The following is a 19198-nucleotide window of genomic DNA, read 5'->3' on the forward strand; positions in this document are numbered from 1 at the left end:
GCCTCTTGACATCGTCTCTGACCGTGGTCCACAATTCGCCTCTCGGTTTTGGAGAGCCTTCTATAAGCTCATTGGAGCTACTGTCAGCCTTTCCTTGGGTTTCCACCCTCAGTCTAACGGTCAAACAGAACGGATCAACCAAGACCTGGAGACGACCCTGAGGTGTCTCGTGTCCGCTAACCCTGCGACCTGGAGCCGTCACATCGTCTGGGCTGAGTACGCACACAACACCTTGCGCTGCTCCTCCACAGGAATATCGCCATTCGAGTGCCAGTTCGGTTTTCAGCCTCCACTGTTCCAGGAGCAGGAGCTCGAGGTGGGGGTTCCCTCTGCGGAGAAGTTTGTCCAGCGCTGTCGATGGACCTGGAGGAGAGCGCGGCTGGCTTTACAACGAGCTTCTCGGCAATGACGGATCCAGGCCAACAAGCGGCGCAGACTGGCTCCTTTATTCCGTCCTGGTCAGAGGGTCTGGCTTTCTACTCAGGATCTCCCGCTGCGGGTGGAGTCCCACAAGCTGGCGCCTCATTTCATCGGTCCCTTCACGGTGTTGAGGAAGGTCAGCCCGGTGTCCTATTGTCTCCAGCTGCCTCGCTCCATGCGGATTCATCCCACCTTCCACATGCTCCGGCCAGTGGCTATCAGTTCCCTGGCGCCCGCCACGAGGCCTCCCCCTGCTCCCCGCATCATTGACGGCCAGCCTGCATACATGGTCCGTCGCCTGATGGACTCTTGCCGGGTTCGCAGGGGCCTCCAGTTTCTGGTGGACTGGGAGGGATATGATCCAGAGGAATGCTCCTGGGTCCCAGCCCGGAACATCCTGGATCACGACTTGGTGCAGGACTTTCTTCGTTGTCGCCATGGACCTTCTGGGGGTACGTCGGGGGCCGTTACTAGTGGGGGGTCCTGTCAGGAATGACTCAGGTTCTGCCTCGCCTTGCCACCAGAGGGCACCATGAACTCTTAATTGTTTCCTTCTTTCTTCCTAATCGTACTCACCTGTGCATGGTTATATGCCTGCTATTTAAGTGGTGCTTAGTTTTATGTCCAGTGCTCAGTCTTGAGTTTCACACTGCCTTGTGATCCTCTTGCTGGCCTGCTAGCCTGTATCTGTGCTGTTGTTATTTTGTTTGTTTCTAGTACAGTCTATCTTTGTTTTTGCAACCTAACCTCTGCCTCAGTTTGCCTTCCTGCAGTTGGGTTCACCCTGTGCCACTCGTCACATGGGTGGGCGTGTGTGCTGTGAGGAGGATGCTGAGAAACTCCAGGATGATTTGGACAGGTTGGGTGATTGGGCAGAAGCATGGCAGATGCAATATAATGTGGATAAATGCGAGGTTATCCACTTTGGTGTCAAAAACAGGCAGGCAGATTATTATCTGAATGGCAATAGATTGGGAGAAGGGGAAGTGCAACGAGACCTGGGTGTCCTTGTGCACCAGTCGCTGAAGGTAAGCATGCAGGTGCAGCAGGCGGTTAAGAAGGCAAATGGTATGTTGGTCTTCGTAGCGAGAGGGTTCGAGTACAGGAACAAGGATATCTTGCTGCAGTTGTACAGGGCCTTGGTGAGACCACATCTTGAGTATTGTGTGCAGTTTTGGTCGCCTTATCTGAGGAAATATGTTCTTGCCATGGAGGGAGTGCAGCGAAGATTCACCAGGCTGATACCTGGGATGGCAGGAATGACGTATGAGGAGGGAGTGGGTCGATTGGGCTTATACTCGCTGGAGTTTAGAAGAATGAGTGGGGATCTCATTGAAACTTATAAAATTCTAACCGGACTAGACAGACTAGATACAGGAAGGATGTTCCCGATGGCGGGGGAGTCCAGAACCAGGGGTCACAGTCTAAGGATGAGGGGTAAGCCATTTAGGACAGAGCTAAGGAGGAATTTCTTCACCCAGAGAGTGGTGAACCTGTGGAATTCTCTACCACAGAAGGCAGTGGAGGCCAATTCATTAAATATATTCAAGAAGGAGTTGGATATATTTCTTAAGGCTAAAGGGATCAAGGGATATGGAGAGAAGGCAGGGACAGGGTACTGAATTTGGACGATCAGCCATGATCTGATTGAATGGCGGAGCAGGCTCGAGGGGCCAAATGGCCTACTCCTGCTCCTATCTTCTATGTTTCTATGTTACTGTGACATGTCAGTCTTTTTGAAAGTGCTGTACAACAAGTATTGATACTTTTACAAAAATAGAATGCTTATGTTTGATGTTCTTTTGGACTCTTTCTGGGCTTTTGAATAATTTATATTTCAGCCCAAGAAGCTTCTTGGCTGATTGTTGGATTCATGTTGCATTAGATGTACTATATTACAGAAAGGAAAAATGATTAAAAGATCAGTATGTTTTAACTTGGCTGTAAATAAAGTTTGTTATACATAAAAAAAATAAACCCCGGGGGGACGCGGGCTGCTAACACCCCGAGTGCGGCCCCAGGCCCCATTATTAAAACACTCAACATTATCCGCTTCACACAAACCCGGGGTGGACCTGAGGCCCCGAACAAGAACCTCCGGGCCAGGCGTTTGCCCCGAGCGGGGCGGCAGCTGTGGGGCTTTCTTCCCGGTGACAGGCCCGGGTTAACGGCCGCCATCTTGAGAGGTTCAAGGTGCAGCAGGGCGCATGCGCAGCCCCCTTGCCCAGGAACCAGGAGGAGAGAATCTTGTCAATTTCTATCCTGGACTCACAGTGATGGCTTTTGTAAACTCCTTTTACAGGCTGTGAGAAGGGCAGCATTTACACACCGCAAACTCAAACCAAACACCACATCAAGATCTGACAGAGTCACTCCATTCATCAGGACCTGAATATCATCGGCCTTTGAATGTGGAAGGAGAAATGTTTGTCTGTTCTGTCTGTGGGAAAAGATTTCAAACATCAGTGTGACTGGAAAAGCACCGAGACACACACACCCGAGTGAGAGTGTTCCAGTGCACTGACTGTGGAAAGAGCCTTAACCAGTTACACAGCCTGAAAAAACATCACACCATTCACAGCAGGGAGAAACTGTACACATGTTCTGTGTGTGGACGAGGCTTCAACTGATTGTCCAATCTGAAGAGACACAAGGACACACGCACCACGGAGAATCCGTGGAAATGTGGGGACTGTGGGAAGGGATTCCATTTCCCGTCCCAGCTGGAAACTCATCAACGCAGTCACACTGGGGAGAGACCATTCACTTGCTCTGTGTATGGGAAGGGATTCACTCGCTTGTGCATTCTGCAGACACATCAGCGAGTTCACACTGACGAGAGACCATTCAGCTGCACTCACTGTGGGAAGAGGTTCAAGCAGTCATCCAACCTCATTCTGCACCAGCGAGTTCACACTGGGGAGAGCCGTTCACCTGCTCCGTGTGTGGGAAGGGGTTCACTCGGTCATCCCACCTGCTAACACACCAGCAAGTTCACACCGTGGAGAGGCCATTCACCTGCTCAATGTGTGGGAAGGGATTTAATCAGTCATCCAAACTGCTGACACACCAGCGAGTTCACACTGGGGAGAGGCTGTTCACCTGCTCCATGTGTGGGAAGGGATTTAATCAATCATCCAACCTGCTGACACACCAGCGAATTCACATGGGGAGAGGCCGTTCACCTGCTCCGTGTGTGAGAAGGGATTTAATCATTCATCCAACTTGCTGACACACCAGCAAGTTCACATGTGACTGCAGGGTTTGGATTCTGCTCTTAATTACATCCAGGACTGAACCATGTTCATTCTGACAGTGGGGTTTGTTTCTGCTGATATTAATAACCCCTATAACTGGGCTGGAGTTTAATATTCTGCATATATAGCTGATTGAGTTGTCGGGGCTGCAGTGTTTATTTAAGAACCGCTGTCTCATCTTTCCCCTTAACTTCTGATGAGAGTCGCTGAATTATTTTACAGTAAAATTATGAACTTTTACAATTCAGTGTCTGAAACGTTCCACTGATTAACATCTCCAATTAGAAAGTGCTGATGAATCCTCGCTGACAATTCTTACTGACTTGCACATTACACACAGTGGCACCTCCATTATCCACCAGAAAGAAGGGGAATGGGAATTGGTGGAGAATCGAGAGTCCCCAAATGTTGCCCCTCCCGTCTGATACAGCAATCCCCTCAGCATGGGAATGGAGACAAGTCCAGTTATAGTGACGGGATGAGTTAAAGGTATTTACTCAGACGGGTGGAAGGTGGGAAGTGGTGTTCCCCAGAGATCGGTGCTGGGACCACTGTTGTTCACCATTTACATGAATGATTTGGACTCGGGAATCAGAAGTTCATAGAAACATAGAAGATAGGAGCAGGAGTAGGCCATTCGGCCCTTCGAGCCTGCTCCACCATTCAATGAGATCATGGCTGATCATTCAAATTCAGTACCCTGTCCCTGCCTTCTCCCCATATCCCTTGATCCCTTTAGCCTTAAGAAATATATCCAACTCTTTTTTGAATATATTTAATGAATTGGCCTCCACCGCCCTCTGTGGCAGAGAATTCCACAGGTTCACCACTCTCTGGGTGAAGAAATTCCTCCTCATTTCAGTCCTAAATGGTTTACCCCTTATCCTTAGACTATGACCCCTGGTTCTGGACTCCCCGGCCATCAGAAACATCCTTCCTGCATCTAGTCTGTCCAGGCCTGACAGAATTTTATAGGTTTCGATGAGATCCCTTCTCAATCTTCTAAACTCCAGCGAGTATAATCCCAATCGACACAATCTCTCCTCATACGTCATTCCTGCCATCCCAGGTATCAGCCTGGTGAATCTTCGCTGAACTCCTTCCATGGCAAGAACATCCTGTGGTAAACCACTGTCATACCTGTCTGTGTCTGTATGTGTATTCCACTAGGTACAGGTCTGGACATGCCTCGGCTGACTCCTCCCACTATTCCAGGTATATAAGTGACTACCTCCCAGTCCCTTAGTATTCTGGACGGGTCGACCACTCGAGACAAGACCTTCATTCTTTAGTTAATAAAAGCCTGATTGTTACTCGCTCAACTTCAGTCTTTTGAGTAATTGATGGCGCATCAATTTTATTAACTAAATTTTTTATAATGGAGAAGATCCTCACACCAGCATGCCTGGACCTGGACAGTCGGGAAGCGGACGCTTCCACCAAGTTTGCTCACTGGCTCACGTGCTTCGAGACATTCCTGACTGCCTCCACTGCAGTCGAAACGGATGCGGACAAACTGTCTGTCCTGATCTCCAAGGTGAACCACCGAGTGTACTCAGTCATCCGGGACGCGACCTCGTACACAGCCGCCCTCCAGCTCCTCAAGACCCAGTACACGCGCCCTGTGAACGAAGTATATGCCAGGCACCTTCTGGGGAGTCGCAAGCAACAACCTGGGGAATCGACTGAGGAATACCTCCAAGCACTGTCCGTGCTTGGCCGGGCCTGTGGGTGTAAGGCGGTAACGCCCACTAAGTACACGGAGGAACTGATCCGGGATGCCTTCGTAGCGGGCCACAGGTCCAACTACACCCGACAGCGACTGCTGGAGCAGAGTGACCTCACCCTCGACAAAGCCTCCGACATCGCACTAACGCTGGACGCAGCCTTCCGGGGCATGGATGCCTACTCCTCTGCACCGTGGACGCCGCGGGGAACGACAACCTGGGACACGGTAGGACAGCCCCATAGCACCGTGCCACCCCAGCCACAGCCCAACAACGGCCCAACTACCGCAGCAGTGTCCCAAAGCCAGACAGCAGTATCCCAAGGCCAGAAATGCTACTTCTGTGGCCAGGCCAAACACCCCAGAGCGCGCTGCCCGGCGAAGAATGCAACCTGCTCGGGCTGCGGGAAAAAGGGACACTACGCCAGCGTCTGCAAGGCCAAAGCCACCCCGAACGCCAGCAGCGCCGCGTGTGGGCCGTGCGAGCCGCCATCTTGGGCCTCCCCAGCCATGTGCGAACCACCGCAGCAGCAGCCATCTTGGACGACTCCAGCCACATGGGAATCATGGGCGCCGCCATCTTGGACACCAGCCGGGATGCAGCAGACCGCCAACCCCCCCCCATCTGATACTCGCAGCGACACACCGACCCCTACGCTGGCCTCTGTGACGCTGGACCAAACGAGACCGCACCAGCTAGCTCGGTCCAAAATGGACGTTAAGGTAAACGGCCATGCAATAAACTGCCTTTTTGACTCCGGGAGCACAGAGAGCTTCATCCACCCCGACACGGTGCGGCGTTGCTCTCTCCCAGTCCTGCCTGCGCACCAGCGGATTTCTATGGCCTCCGAGTCCCAGTCAGCGGACATTGGCGGCTACTGCGTGGTGACACTAGTAGTAGACGGGACTGTGTTCAATAATTTTAAACTCCTGGTCCTGCCCGACCTTTGCGCTGCCGTTCTACTGGGGTTGGATTTCCAGTGCCACCTCAAAAGCGTTACGATGGCGTACGGTGGCCCCCTCCCCCCACTCACAGTCCGCAGCCAGCAGCCTCCAAATTGCCCGCCGCGCACTAGATGCAACCTCTCCACACTCAGAGTCCCACCCCCCCCACTGTTTGCTAACCTCACCCCCGACTGTAAGCCCATCGCCACAAAGAGCAGGCGATACAGTGCCGGGGACAGGGTTTTCATCAAAACCGAAGTGGAACGGCTCCTGAAGGAGGGGATTATTGAGGGCAGCTCCAGCCCCTGGCGAGCCCAGGTTGTGGTCGTTAAGACCGGCGAGAAACAACGCCTGGTCATCGACTACAGCCAAACAATAAACCGCTACACCCTGCTGGACGCCTACCCACTCCCCCGCATAGCTGACATGGTCAACCAGATCGCGCAGTACCGCGTCTTTTCGACCATTGACCTGAAATCAGCGTACCACCAGCTCCCCATCAGCCCTGAAGACCGCCAGTATACTGCTTTTGAGGCAAACGGCCGCCTCTATCACTTCCTTAGGGTTCCCTTCGGCGTTACCAACGGGGTCTCCGTCTTCCAAAGGGAGATGGACCGGATGGTCGATCAAAACGAGCTGCAGGCCACTTTCCCTTACCTAGATAATGTGACCATCTGCGGCCATGACTTGCAGGACCATGACGCAAACCTCGAGAAATTCCTCCGCACCGCCCAACTCCTGAACCTGACATATAACAAGGAGAAGTGCATATTCCGCACAGACCGCCTCGCCATCCTTGGCTGTGTTGTAGAACACGGGGTCATCGGTCCCGACCCGGACCGGATGCGTCCCCTTATGGAACTCCCACTGCCCCACTGCCTAAAAGCTCTGAAGAGGTGCCTAGGGTTTTTTTCCTACTACGCTCAGTGGGTCCCCTACTATGCAGACAAAGCCCGTCCGCTGATCAAGTCCACCTCTTTTCCCGTGACGGCAGAGGCCCGCTTAGCCTTCCACCGTATCAAGGAAGACATTGCCAAAGCCACCATGCACGCAGTGGACGAATCCATCCCCTTCCAGGTGGAAAGCGATGCGTCCGACTTCGCTCTGGCCGCCACCCTTAATCAGGCGGGGAGACCTGTGGCATTCTTCTCACGAACCCTCCAGGGCCCGGAGACCAGACACTCCGCGGTCGAGAAGGAGGCCCAGGCTATCGTGGAGGCTGTGCGTCATTGGAGGCACTACCTGGCCGGAAAACGATTTACCCTGCTCACTGACCAGCGTTCAGTTGCTTTTATGTTCAACAACAAGCAGAGGGGCAAAATCAAAAATGACAAGATCTTGAGGTGGAGAATCGAACTTTCCACCTACAATTACGAGATCTTGTACCGGCCTGGGAAGCTCAATGAACCCCCAGATGCCCTATCGCGTGGCACCTGCGCCAGCGCGCAGATCGATAGGCTGAGGGCCCTCCACAATGACCTCTGCCACCCGGGGGTCACCAGGTTCTTCCACTTCATCAAGGCCCGCAACCTGCCTTACTCCATTGAGGAGGTCAGGACCATGACCAAGAACTGCCAAGTCTGCGCTGAGTGCAAACCGCACTTTTATAGACCAGACAGAGCCCACCTGATAAAAGCCACTCGCCCTTTCGAACGCCTGAGCGTCGATTTTAAAGGGCCTCTCCCCTCCTCCGACCGCAATGTGTACTTCCTCAACATCATTGACGAGTACTCCCGGTTCCCGTTCGCTATCCCCTGCCCGGACATGACCAGTGCCACGGTCATTAAATGTCTGAACAGCCTCTTCACCCTGTTCGGTTTCCCCAGCTATATCCATAGCGACCGGGGCTCATCGTTTATGAGCGACGAACTCCGCCAGTACCTGCTCGCTAGGGGTATAGCCACAAGCAGGACCACCAGTTACAACCCCCGGGGGAACGGACAGGTGGAAAGAGAGAATGCAACTGTTTGGAAGGCTGCCCTACTAGCCTTAAAGTCTAGGGGCCTTCCGACCTCCCGCTGGCAGGAGGTGCTCCCCGATGCGCTCCACTCGATTCGGTCACTTCTCTGCACTGCCACCAATGCCACCCCTCACGAGAAAATGTTTGTCTTCCCAAGGAAGTCCACATCGGGGACATCGTTACCGCCATGGCTGACGTCCCCAGGGCCGGTACTACTGAGAAGACACGTGAGGGCCAATAAAACGGACCCCCTGGTCGAGAGGGTCGACCTCCTCCACGCCAACCCCCAGTACGCTTACATTGCGTACCCGGACGGGCGGGAGGACACAGTCTCCATACGAGACCTCGCACCCTCGGGGACCGCTGTAACCCACTACCCATTACCACCCCCCCCAACGACCCGATATCCAACCCCAGCAGCCGGCTCGCCTTGGACCGTCACCCACGAGGACTACACTCCAGGGCCCCAGCCTACACGGGACGCGACGCCGGAAGCTCCACCACCCCTGCCGTCGCCACGTCGATCACAGCGGCAGACAAGACCTCCGGAGAGACTCCAATACACGAACTTTTAAATACACTTCACCCCGCCGGACTCATTTTTAAACAAGGGGTGAATGTGGTAAACCACTGTCATACCTGTCTGTGTCTGTATGTGTATTCCACTAGGTACAGGTCTGGACATGCCTCGGCTGACTCCTCCCACTATTCCAGGTATATAAGTGACTACCTCCCAGTCCCTTAGTATTCTGGACGGGTCGACCACTCGAGACAAGACCTTCATTCTTTAGTTAATAAAAGCCTGATTGTTACTCGCTCAACTTCAGTCTTTTGAGTAATTGATGGCGCATCACATCCTTCCTCAGATAAGGCGACCAAAACTGCACACAATACTCAAGAGGTGGTCTCACCAAGGCCCTGTACAACTGCAGCAAGACATCCTTGTTCCTGTACTCAAACCCTCTTGCTACGAAGGCCAACATGCCATTTGCCTTCTTAACTGCCTTCTGCACCTGCATGCTTACCTTCAGCGACTGGTGCACAAGAACACCCAGGTCTCGTTGCACTTCCCCTTCTCCCAATCTATTGCCATTCAGATAATAATCTGCCTTCTTGTTTTTGCCACCAAAGTGGATAACCTCGCATTTCACAGATCACAGAAACCCCACAGTGCAGATAGAGGCCATTTCGGCCCATCGAGCCTGCACCGACACATATCCCACCCGATCCCCGTAACCCCTACACCAACACATATCCCACCCTATCCCCGTAACCCCACATATTTAATCCCCCTAACACTAAGGGTCAATTTTTTATCATAGCCAATCATCCTAACCCGCACATCTTTATCCACGTTATATTGCAGAGTCCTGGCGGATCATATAACTAGGGCTGTAGAGAGGGCTTTAAACTAACTAGTCGGGGGGAGGTTCCTAGAGAGCAAATAATAAAAATGACAACAGAGAAGGTCATAGACTTAGGTAGCAGTGGGGAAATTAAAAACCAGAGCATGTCAGGAAGGGGCAGAAGGTATGGAGTAAAAGGTAAAGTAATAAAAAGGGCAAAAGCAGGAACTAAGTGTCACAAAACATCTTTGAAAGTTCTCTACCTGAATGCACGTAGCATTCGTAACAAAATAGACGAGTTAATGGCACAAATAATTACATATGGGTATGATCTTGTGGCCATTACAGAAACATGGCTGCAGGGTGACAATGCCTGGGAATTAAACATACCAGGTTATTTAACGATCAGGAAGGACAGGCAGGAAGGAAGGGGAGGTGGGGTGGCTATGTTAATAAAGGAAGGAATCACTGTAATACAGAGAAATGATATTGGGTCAAAAGATCAGGATAATGAAACAGTTTGGGTGGAGGTAAGGAATAATAAGGGGAAAAAAACACTAGTGGGCGTAGTCTATAGGCCTCCGAACAGTGGCAACTCTGTTGGACGGAGTATCAATCAGGAAATAGTTGAGGCTTGTAATAAGGGAACATCTATAATTATGGGGGATTTTAACTATCATATTAATTGGACAAATCAAATTGGGCAGGGCTGCCTTGAGGATGAGTTCATTGAGTGTATTAGGGATGGGTTTCTTGAGCAGTATGTAACTGAACCGACCAGGGGGCAAGCAACCTTAGATCTGGTCCTGTGTAACGAGACAGGATTAATTAAAAATGTCCTAGTAAAGGATCCCCTTGGAATGAGTGACCATAACATGGTTGAATTCCATATTCAATTAGAGGGTGAGAAGGTTGGATCTCAAACAAGCATGCTAAGCTTGAATAAAGGAGACTAAGAAGGTATGAGAGCGGAATTGAGTAGAGTGGATTGGGAAAATAGATTAAAGGGTAAGACGATACATGATCAGTGGTGTACATTTAAGGAGTTATTTTACAACTTCCAAAAAAATATATATTCCACTGAGAAGAAAAGGGTGTAAAAGAAAAGACAGCCATCCATGGCTAAGTAAAGAAATTAAGGATAGTATTCAACTAAAAACAAGGGCATATAAGGTAGCCAAATCTAGTGGGAGGATAGAGGATTGGGAAAACTTTAAAAGACAGCAAACAATAACAAAAAGATTGATTAAGAAAGGGAAGATAGATTATGAAAGTAAATTAGCAAAAAATATAAAAACAGATAGTAAGAGTTTTTATAGTTATATAAAAAGAAAAAGGGTGACTAAAGTAAATGTTGGTCCCTTAGAGGATGAGACCGGGAAATTAATGGTGGGAAATATGGAGATGGCAAAAACACTGAATGAATATTTTACATCAGTTGTTACAGTAGAAGACACTAAGAATATCCCAACACTGGACAAACAGGGGGCTAAAGGGGGGGAGGAGCTAAACACAATCAAAATCACTAAGGAAGTGGTACTCGGTAAAATAATGGGACTCAAGGCAGATAAATCACCTGGACCTGATGGCTTACATCCTAGGGTCTTGAGGGAAGTGGCGGTAGGGATTGTGGATGCATTGGTAATAATTTTCCAAAACTCCCTGGGCTCGGCAAAGGTCCCGGCAGACTGGAAAACTGCTAATGTAACACCCTTATTTAAAAAGGGCAGTAGACAGAAGGCTGGAAACTATAGACCGGTTAGCCTAACATCTGTGGTAGGTAAAATTTTGGAGTCCATTATTAAGGAGACAGTAACAGGACATTTGGATAATCATAATTTAATAGGACAAAGTCAGCATGGTTTTATGAAGGGGAAGTCATGTTTGACAAATTTGCTGGAGTTCTTTGAGGAAGTAACATATAGGGTGGATAAAGGGGAACCAGTGGACGTAGTGTATTTAGACTTCCAAAAGGCATTTGACAAGGTGCCACACAAAAGATTATTGGTTAAGATAAAAAATCACGGGATTGGGGGTAATATTCTGGCATGGATAGAGGATTGGCTATCTAACAGAAGGCAGAGAGTTGGGATAAATGGTTCATTCTCAGACTGGCAATCAGTAACTAGTGGTGTTCCACAGGAGTCAGTGCTGGGTCCCCAACTCTTTACAATCTATATTAACGATTTGGAGGGGGGGACCGAGTGTAACATATCAAAGTTTGCAGATGATACTAAAATGGGAGGGAAAGTAGTGAGTGAGGAGGACATAAAAAACCTGCAAGGGGACATAGACAGACTAAGTAAGTGGGCAGAGATTTGGCAGATGGAGTACAATACTGGAGAGTGTGAGGTTATGCACTTTGGCAGGAAAAATCATAGAGCAAGTTATTATCTTAATGGCAAGAAACTGGAAAGTACTGAAGTACAAAGGGATCTGGGGGTCCTGGTGCACGAAACTCAAAAGGTTAGTATGCAGGTGCAGCAAGTGATTAAGAAGGCCAATGGAATGTTGGCTTTCATTGCTAGGGGGATAGAATTTAAAAATAGGGAGGTATTGCTTCAGTTGTACAAGGTATTGGTGAGACCGCACCTGGAATACTGCGTACAGTTTTGGTGTCCATACTTAAGAAAGGACATACTTGCTCTCGAGTCAGTACAAAGAAGGTTCACTCGGTTAATCCCGGGGATGAGGGGATGGACATATGAGGAGAGGTTGAGTAGATTGGGACTCTACTCATTGGAATTCAGAAGAATGAGAGGCGATCTTATTGAAACATATAAGATTGTGAAGGGGTTGGATCGGGTGGATGCGGGGAAGATGTTCCCGATGATGGGTGAAACTAGAACTAGGGGGCATAGTCTTAGAATAAGGGGCTGCTCTTTAGAACTGAGATGAGGAGGAACTACTTCACTCAGAGGGTGGTAGGTCCATGGAATATGCTGCCCCAAAAAGCTGTAGAAGCTACATCATTACATAAATTTAAAACAGAAATAGACAGTTTCCCAGAAGTAAAGGGAATTAAAGGTTACGGGGAGCGGGCAGGAAATTGGACATGAGTCTAGGTTCGGATCGGTCATGGCCCTGTGGGTAGCGGAGCGGGCCCAGGGGCCGTGTAGCCCGATCCTGCTCCTATTTCGTGTGTCTAATTCTGTTAGATTCAGGAGATGGTTCTGTGATAGTGGATTGGCGGTTAGGAACAGATCAGCCATGATCTTATTGAATGGCGGAGCAGGCTCGAGGGGCCGATTGGCCTACTCCTGCTCCTATTTCTTATGTTCTTATGCATCTGCCATGTTTTTGCCCAATCACCCAACCTCTTCAAATCATCCTGGAGTTTCTCAGCATCATCCTCACAGCACACACGCCCACCCAGCTTTGTGTCATCTGCAAATTTGGAGATATTACATCTAGTTCCCTTGTCTAGATCATTTATATATATTTTGAATAGCTGGGGTCCAAGGACCGATCCCTGCGGTACCCCACTAGTCACTGCCTGCCACTCGGAAAAAGACCCGTTTATTCCAACTCTTTGCTTTTTGTCTGCCAACCAGTTCTCTATCCAAGTCAATACCTTGCCCCCAATCCCATGTGCCTTAACTTTACACGCTTCAATGTCAAAATTTGCAGATGACACTAAACTGGGGGGTGTAGTTAATACTGAGGCAGACTGCGATAGCATCCTTGTAGAATTATTCAGTTGTGTTCAGTAAATAGCAGCATCTTTTAATTTGCTTTGACTGATCACATCACTATATAGTTACGTGAAAAACACAAATCATTAACAGCTCCCAATTTCAGAATTGTCAGATTCAAACTCAACTTCTTCCAAGTACAATCTAACATTTCAAAAATTGTAATGGATGTAGGCGAGATATTAGGGCTGTTGTCTAACACAATCCAAACACAGTGACACACAGACAGATGGGCAGGTGTAGCTTCAGAGCGAATCCTTTCAAGCCTCACTAAAAAGTGGCAGACTGGCAATCCATTGTTCACTAATGGAGTTGTGATCTTTGTAAATTAAGAAATGGAAATGTGTCAAAAAATTGATTAACAGAGCGGGGCATCATCTCCCTTTGATTTCTATTTCTGACACCAGGCAACAAAAAAAGGTCATTACAACACAAAATAAACAGACTCTTCAGGTGTGAGACATCAGACTTCAGAAGAACACGTCTGCCAGCTCTAGCCACAAACCTCAGTACAGTCAACCTTTCAGCAGCTGCAGCCCTGATTAAATAACTAGTAGTTTAACATGTCTAGTAGAGCTTTTGTATTTATATTCAAAATAGAACAAAATGTATTTGTGACACACACACAATTAATAATTACATCACAATGTGATTGTGAGGATCGATTATCGTCTCTTTAACCCGAGGTGTCCACCGGTCGAGGAAGGTATCAAGTGAACCGGTGGACACCGCCTGCTCCCTCTCCAGGGCCACCCGGGCAGGGACAAGACCACGGGAGAGAGGCAGGCAGCCAGAGTGACCCCTCATGGACCCCGGCCATCCTGGGCCTACAAATTGCTGTTTTCACCAGGCCCAAGAGCAGGTCCAGGAGAAGATCCTCTGACTTACCCACCCCCCTCCGCACCGGGCGGCCAAAGATTAGGAGCGTGGGGCTAAAGTGTAACCAAGAGTTGAGGAGCAGCCCCTTCAGGTAACTATACAGGGGCTGCAACCTCTCACACTGAATATATACACGGCCCATGGACTCCTCTAGGCTGCAAACATCACATCTGGCATTGGAGTCCGGAAAGGAGCTTAAAAACTGTTGCACACGACAGCTCCTTGTAACAGTCTCCACCCCAGATCCCCAATGGTGCAGGGAAGGACCCCCGCATAGAGAGCCCTCCATTGGGGAACCTCGCCTCCGCCGGACAGCAAGATGACCCGCCAGTCTGATTGAGATTGGGCAATAAACAAATGAATCAATAAATGATACAGAAACCCGAGTCCCCGGGTCCTCAGCCCTGGTGTGAAGTGCGCTGGCCACCAATTTTCCGTTACTGACTCGCACCTCAGGCCCCGCCCAGTCTGGTTTAATTACTAAATGTTTTCTAACTCGGGTTCAGGCCTGTCATTGTGAGGGAAACAAGGCCTCAGTTACTGGTGTGTCCCACCCGAGCGGCTGTTAATGGCTTTAATAAACTGGCAGCAAGGTTGTTTTAAAGGTGGAAAGTGGTGAAAAACGCCACTAGCGATGCCTCAAAACTCACAGAGAAATCCACTTCATCAGCACCCCTGCCACAGGACTCAATATCCACCCCCTCCACCACTGGTGCACTGTGTCTGCAGTATGTACGGTCTACAAGATAACCACGGTCAGGCCGTGTGGAGTCAAAGGTCAGGTAAGAGAATGGATGGAAAGATCGCAACAAACTTCCCTTAACTCCAACCCTCTGATTTCTGTTTTGTAGCCAGCTTTCCATCCATTCTGCTGCCTGGCCCTTCACTCCACACGGCCTGACCTGGGTCATCTTCTCGATCTTACAAACTGTTATGGATAGCAAGCTGGTTACAAAACAGAAAACAGAGAGTAGGGGTTGGGAGTAGCTACTCAGACTGGCAAAAGGTGGGAAGTGGTGTTCCACAGGGATCGATGCTGGGACCACTGTTGTTCACCATTTACAGAAACGGTTTGGACTCGGGAATAAGAGGTACAATTCCAAAATTTGTCAATGACACCAAATTGGGAGGTAGAGTTAATACTGAGGAAGACTGTGACAAAATCATGGGTTAAACTCTCTCTCTAACAGCACTGTGGGAGCAACTTCACCACACGGACTGCAGCGGTTCAAGAAGGCGGCTCACCACCACCTTCTCAAGGGCAACTAGGGATGGGCAATAAATGCTGGCATTGCCAGCAACGCCCACATCCCATGAACGAATATTTAAAAAACGCAAGACTTCCAGAATGGGAGGGCAATTAGCAAATTAATTTTAAGAAAGGTGGTGCATTTTGGTAGGAATAATAAGGAGGCCACAAACTACTTGGAAAATAAGAATCTAAATGGGGTAGAGGAGCAAAGGGATCTCGGGGTCCAGATACACAAATCACTAAAAGTAGCGACGCAGGTTAATGAGGCCATAACAGGAGCAAACAATGGACTGGGGATCATTTCTAGAGGGATAGAATTAAAAAGCAGAAAAGTTATGTTAAACTTGTATCGAACCTTGGTTAGACCACACTTGGCGTACAGTGAACAGTTCTGGTCACCATATTATAAAAAGGATATAGAGACACTGGAGAAGGTGGAAAAAGGCTTTGCAAGGATGATCCTAGAACTGAGAGGATATACTTATCAGGAAAGGCTGAACAGGCTGGGGCTCTTTTCTCTAGAATAAAGAGAAGGCCGATGGGTGACCTGATCGAGGTCTTTAAGATTATGAAAAGGTTGTATCGGGTGGACCTGGAGAAAATGTTTCCACTTGTGGGGCAGTCCAAAACTACAGGTCATAAATATAACACAGTCTCTAATAAATCCAATGGGGAATTCAGGAGAAACTTCTTTACCCAAAGAGAGGTCAGAATGTGGAACGTGCTACCACAAGGAGTAGTTGAGGTGAATAGCACAGATACATTCATGGGGAAGGTAGATAAGCACATGAGGGAGAAAGGAATAGAAGGATATGCTAATAGGGTTAGATGAAGAGTGGTGGGAGGAGACTCGTGTGGAGCAGAAACACCGGCATTGACCAGTTGGGCCGAATGGCCTGTTCCTGTGCTGTAGACTCTGTAATTCTATGTAACTCTGTGTAACTATGTCTTCTGACTCCTGACATAGCTGGAAAAGCTTTTACTATTATTACCACAATTGTACAACATCTTCCAAAAGACCTCTGAGCTTCTCTAACGGCTGCTTTTGTCTCCCTCAACTGTGGGTGATATTTGTCCCTATTCTCCTATAAACTGAACTCACCTTGATCTGAACTGGGTTCAATGTAAGACAGTTCGGGGAGTCAGGAATCATTCACCCCTAGACCTACGCTGGCCGGTAAAACCCCAGACGGTTCCTCAGTAAGGATTCCTCTGGTTCCTCGCCCTATATTTGTCAGGATACTGAAGCCCAGCTTTCTTACTGTCCACTCCTGGAGGCCCCACTCCGAGCCTACAACCTTCAGCAGGGTCGGTGGTGGAGTTCCACAGCGGGAGTGATCCCAGAGTAACTGTCGGGATCGCACCCCCGTGGATGTTCCGGGTCGTGTATTTTTAGTTATCCTGGTGACTAACACACACACATCAATAAAACAGGGAGTTCCTGGAAACACGCTGCAGGTCCTTCTTTATCTGGAGATCAAATGTCTGTTGTATAATTGTACCAGCAGTTAACAGGCTCCTGTGAACTCCTCCCTCTGCTTTTTAATGCAGACTTTAACCAATTTATTTTAACCGGCCTTAAAATGGTAGATTCAGGACTGTCACACAAACACGTTAAACCTTTGTAGAATAATTACCAGTCATATTTAGACTGGAAACTTAAACCTGCTGTTTCGCTTTCAGTCAGGAACAGATCACAGTTTTACACCAATCTCTGATTTGACAGCACGTTTCCAGCATTCACCGTTGTTCTTCCCGACTCTAAACACAGTTGTAAAGGAGTCTTCTGTTCCGTGCCTAGGAGCTCTGAACCATGGCAGAGAGCGGCTGGGACACGTTCCTCACATGCCTCAAGATAAACCCGCACGGGGACTTTGCTGTCAGTGAAGAGAGACGAGAAAGACCAAAGTGCCGTTTGCCCCTCGCAGTGTGGCCCTGAAGGACTGTGTCCAGGCTGAAGTTCTGTTCCCGCCGGACGATCCTCCCCCAGATTGTCCTTTCTGAGCTTCAGCCAGGTGATGTTAAACACTCAGGTGGGAAAGAAGAAAATCTACAACAATGTGTTTAAAACAAATCTGATTTACCCGACATCTAACCAGAAAATTAAACTCCAGCCCAGTTATAGGAGTTATGAACATCAGCAGAAACAAAGCCAAACTGTCAGAATGAAAATGGTTCAGTCCTGGATGTGATTAACAGCAGCAATAACAACAGAATCCAACCCCTGCAGTGAATTGTGAACTCGCTGGTGTCTCAGCAGGTGGGATGAACGAGTGAATCCCTTCCCACAGTCAGAGCAGGTGAACGGCCTCTCCACAGTACTCGCTGGTGTCTCAGAAGGTCGGATGACTGAGCGAATCCCTTCCCACACACGGAGCAGTTGAATGGCCTCTCCCCAGTGTGAACTTGCTGGTGTGTCACCAGGGTGGATGACTGAGTGAATCCCTTCCCACACAACAAGCAGGTGAATGGCCTCTCCCCAGTGTGAACTCGCTGGTGTGTCAGGAGGTTGGATGACTGAGCGAATCCCTTCCCACACACGGAGCAGGTGAATGGCCTCTCCCCAGTGTGAACTTGCTGGTGTGTCACCAGGGTGGATGACTGAATGAATCCCTTCCCACACAATAAGCAGGTGAACGGCCTCTCCCCAGTGTGAACTCGCTGGTGTCTCAGCAAGTACGATGAACAAGTGAATCCCTTCCCACACACAGAGCAGGTGAACAGAATCTCCCCAGTGTGTGTGCGTTGGTGTGTCAGCAGAGTGCATGACTGAGTGAATCCCTGCCCACACACGGAGCAGGTGAACGGACCCTCCCCAGTGTGAACTCGCTGGCATCGCAGCAGATCATTTTTGCTTTTAAAGCTCTTCTCACAGTCAGAACATTTAAAGGGTCTCATATCAGTGTGAACAAGCTGGTGTGTCAGCAGGTGGGATGATTGAGTGAATCCCTTCCCACACTCAGAGCAGGTGAACGGCCTCTCCCCAGTGTGAACTCGCTGGTGTCTCAATAGGCTGGAGGATCGGCTGAAGCCTCGTCCACACACAGAACACGTGTACGGTTTCTCCCTGCTGTGAACGGTGCTTTTTGCTTCCATGTGCAAAGGCCGATGATATTCAGGTCCTGATGAAGCAAGTTACTCTTGACGTGATGTTTAGTTTGAGCTTCCTGTCTGCAAATCCTCCCCTTCTAATACCCTGTAAAATGAATTCAAAACAGGAAAAAGGAAGCGTGAGAGAGAACCCAAAAAAAAGGAAAAGCAGTTTGTGAAACTGCGCTCAATGAATCTGGTCATTTGTGGGGCCAGCACCAGAAAAAAGTGACCATGAAAGCTGTCGGATTGTCATAAAAACCCAACTGGTTCACTAATAAGAACATAAGAAATAGGAGCAGGAGTCGGCCACTAGGCCCCTCGAGCCTGCTCCGCCATTCAATGAGATCATGCCTGATCTGATCTTGGGCTCAGCTCTATTTCCCTGCCCACTCCCCATAACCCTTCACTCCCTTATTGTTCAAAAATCTGTCTCTCTCCACCTTAAATGTATTCAATGACCCAGCCTCCACAGCTCTCTGGGGCAGAGAACTCCACAGATTTACGACCCTCTGAGAGAAGAAATTCCTCCTCATCTCAGTTTTAAAAGGGCGACCCCTTATTCTGAAACTATGCCCCCGAGTTCTAGATTCCCCCACGAGGGGAAACATCCTCTCTGCATCTACCT

General features: G+C 49.2%; 1 pseudogene across 1 annotated transcript in view; it reads right to left on the reverse strand.

Moving 5' to 3' along the window:
- The window catches only part of LOC147119202 (uncharacterized), a 35357-nt pseudogene that overhangs the window by 12821 nt on the left and 3338 nt on the right, over window positions 1–19198 (reverse strand). Inside the window, exon 2 of the transcript XR_015077876.1 lies at window positions 17660–18676. The product of XR_015077876.1 is annotated as an uncharacterized LOC147119202 (transcript). The remainder of the gene's footprint in view (window positions 1–17659; window positions 18677–19198) is intronic.

The sequence above is a fragment of the Somniosus microcephalus genome, chromosome 4, assembly GCF_052327205.1.
Source record: "Somniosus microcephalus isolate GS21.2 chromosome 4, FLI_Smic_1.0, whole genome shotgun sequence".
In the NCBI taxonomy this organism is placed as follows: Eukaryota; Metazoa; Chordata; class Chondrichthyes; order Squaliformes; family Somniosidae; genus Somniosus; species Somniosus microcephalus.